This window comes from Gekko japonicus, unplaced genomic scaffold (assembly GCF_001447785.1).
Source record: "Gekko japonicus isolate JY-2015 unplaced genomic scaffold, Gekko_japonicus_V1.1 scaffold326, whole genome shotgun sequence".
Classification (NCBI taxonomy): domain Eukaryota; kingdom Metazoa; phylum Chordata; class Lepidosauria; order Squamata; family Gekkonidae; genus Gekko; species Gekko japonicus.
The window spans coordinates 1,275,944-1,278,646 of record NW_015165245.1 but is presented as its reverse complement, the minus strand read 5'-3'; positions in this window follow the sequence as shown (position 1 = coordinate 1,278,646).

The window sequence follows — 2,703 nt, the reverse complement described above, 5'->3', positions numbered from 1 at the left end:
TTGGCAACCCCAGGAGAGGGTTAGGCGCACAGGGGTAGGGGTGTCTGGCATCATCAGATGGTGGAGCAGGGCTCGTGGGTGGTGGGGCTGTGCACCCAAATGCCCCACTGTGGCTAAAGGCCTGCCTCTCCCTATAATAATCCTTAAACTTTCAACCAATCATTTGTAATGAAAATTACTGGGGAATGAAAGAGTCAACATTTTTGGCAGAATCAGAAGCACTTGTACATTTTTACTCTGCATGTGAAGGTAGAGGAAAAACCACCCACAAAATGACCAAAATTGTAAGGATATGTATGTAAAGATTGCCAAGTGGCATAGAGCAGCAGCAGAGAGCTGGGAACCAGGACAGAAACTGCCTGCTGACATCTGCATGGCCCCACTTGGTCTTTTCTGCTGCTACCTAGTAGCACTAGTGATATATATATGTACATGTCTGTCTCCCATCTCTGTTGCCACTCAGAGTTTATTGTGAGGTATTAGTGTCTGAACTCTCTGCTTTCCTTCCAAGAAAAATGATCATGTGAACAATAGCAAGATTGTTAATTCTGGTGGGTACGTTTTTCTACAAAGAAACATCTGTGAATGATTCTGTGTCACCAACAAGTTTGTGTTGACAAAACAGCCTGAATGTCCTTGTTTGTGTAGACAGAGCTTGTCTGCTCAGAACACCACTCATAACTTTGCAACTCAATGGTATAAGTAGCCCTTTGTTAATAGAAATTTGTTGCTGGGGCAATGGTGACATAACATTCAGGGTTCTGAGGTTCCAAGATTCTCTTAAGGGTTCACAAAATTCTGAGGCTCATGAGATTTTATTTCCTCTATCCTGCCCTGTGGTTATAACACAGACTATCAGGGCCAGTTCCTGCCTGCCACTACCTGAAGGAACTCCTGTCACTGAACAATGTGTGGCTGCCAAGCAAATATGTGTGGCTGCATTTATGGACAATCCAGTGAACTGCCTCCTTGTGTTTGTTTTTTTATTTTTTTTTAAGGACATCACTGGAACCACTGAGATACAGGGACTAGTGGGACAAAATTGGGGTTGTGTCATCCTGAAGGACAACAGAACCGAGCAAGTCTTGTGTTTTATTTTCATATGGTGTTTGGTTTGGATCTGGCTGGTGTGAGGGGAGGGGCAGGAGAATCTTTCTCTGGGAGCCGGTGGAAGTTCTTGACAACCCTGGCATGATATGAAGCTGTTAATTGGTTCTCAACATTTCATTAGGTATGTCTTGCTGCCGCCACTACTCTTTAAACCATTATTGAGATGGAGTGGCCATTTTATTTTGATTCAAGCTTGAGCTTTTCAAATCACTTGAGATAATTTTTCAAAAATATCATGAGGCTTTCCAAAATGAGGGAACAGGGAATGAGGAAAAAGGAATCTTGATTTAGAATAAGCATTGGAATTAAAGTGATTAAAAGAATCCAAGAGATCCCTTGCAGGATACCAGCACCATCTTATGACAGACAAGATATTTTTTGTGAGCTCTGTTCCCCCATTCACCTTTTGGAGCATTTGGCATGGTTTTAAGAACTATGGCCTTGAAGAGGAACCCCCACAAGCAGTGACTTCATTGAGGTTGATTTGCAACACTTTCTAGGGGATCCAGTGCACTGCATCCTCTAGAGAATCTATGAGGAGCAGCACAGCAGGATCATCTGGGGATTGGTGTTTGACTAGTTTTGTCTCACCCAGATCTTTTATCAGTGCTGCAAAGAGTTAGAAGAGAAGTTCTGGCTCATTGAAAGCTAAGAAATAAACAAGAAAATTCAGGGGTTTGTTTTGTTTTAAACATTGTATACCATAGTAAGCTACCTTGGAATGCTAATGCTGATAGAAAGGTGGGATACAAGTGTCCTGAATAAAACTGAGAGCAGTACTGTTGTGACTGAAGATCAATTTTCCAGCTGAAAGAACTCACTTCCACTATCGTCCTAGTAGTGATTTCAAATCTTGGTCATGTGAAAGACTATGTATGTTTTCAGGAATTAACCACCTGGCCAAAGACTAGGATTCTTATTTGATCTTAGATGCAGATCATTAATATTTGTACATAATATTTAATTTTTAATTGCTAGTACTATAATAGTACATAGAATTGCCTGACTAATGCAAAATACTAATATTTAAAAAGAATATTTATTGCTTATTACTGGTTGATATATGAGGGGTTTTTTTTGCAAGTTCTGGTAGATGTTTTGGAGCCTGATCCTTTGAAGACAGGTATGGACAGTGAGACCCAGCTGAGCTCTGAGCAGGAGCAGGAGACAGAGCTGCTAGAGGGGTGAGTGGTTTTTTTTTTTTACTTGCTTTCAGCTGGGGGGATTCAGCTGAGGATATTGTGTGGGAGGACTGTGTTTGGGAGTGTGTGAAAGTGATTAGAGTTGTTGCAGAGTCCTGGCTGCTTGAGAGAGGGAGAGGAAGGGGCATTGTTTGACTGTGATTGACTATAATTCAGTATTTAAGAAAGCACCTTGCCAGAGGCATGAGCCTCTGGCATGTAAGGGCTCTTTGCCTGTGCCTCTTAGCCTAGGGACTCTTAGACTAGGGGCTCTGTAAGAAGCCCAAGAAGAGTCAGAAAGCCAAGGCCCTAGGCTTTTTGTCTTCCCCGTAAGGTAAGTTGACTTCGACAAGAAAAACCACATAAATACAAAGGGTTTTAAAAGGGGAATTATATTTACTTATTTTAAAAG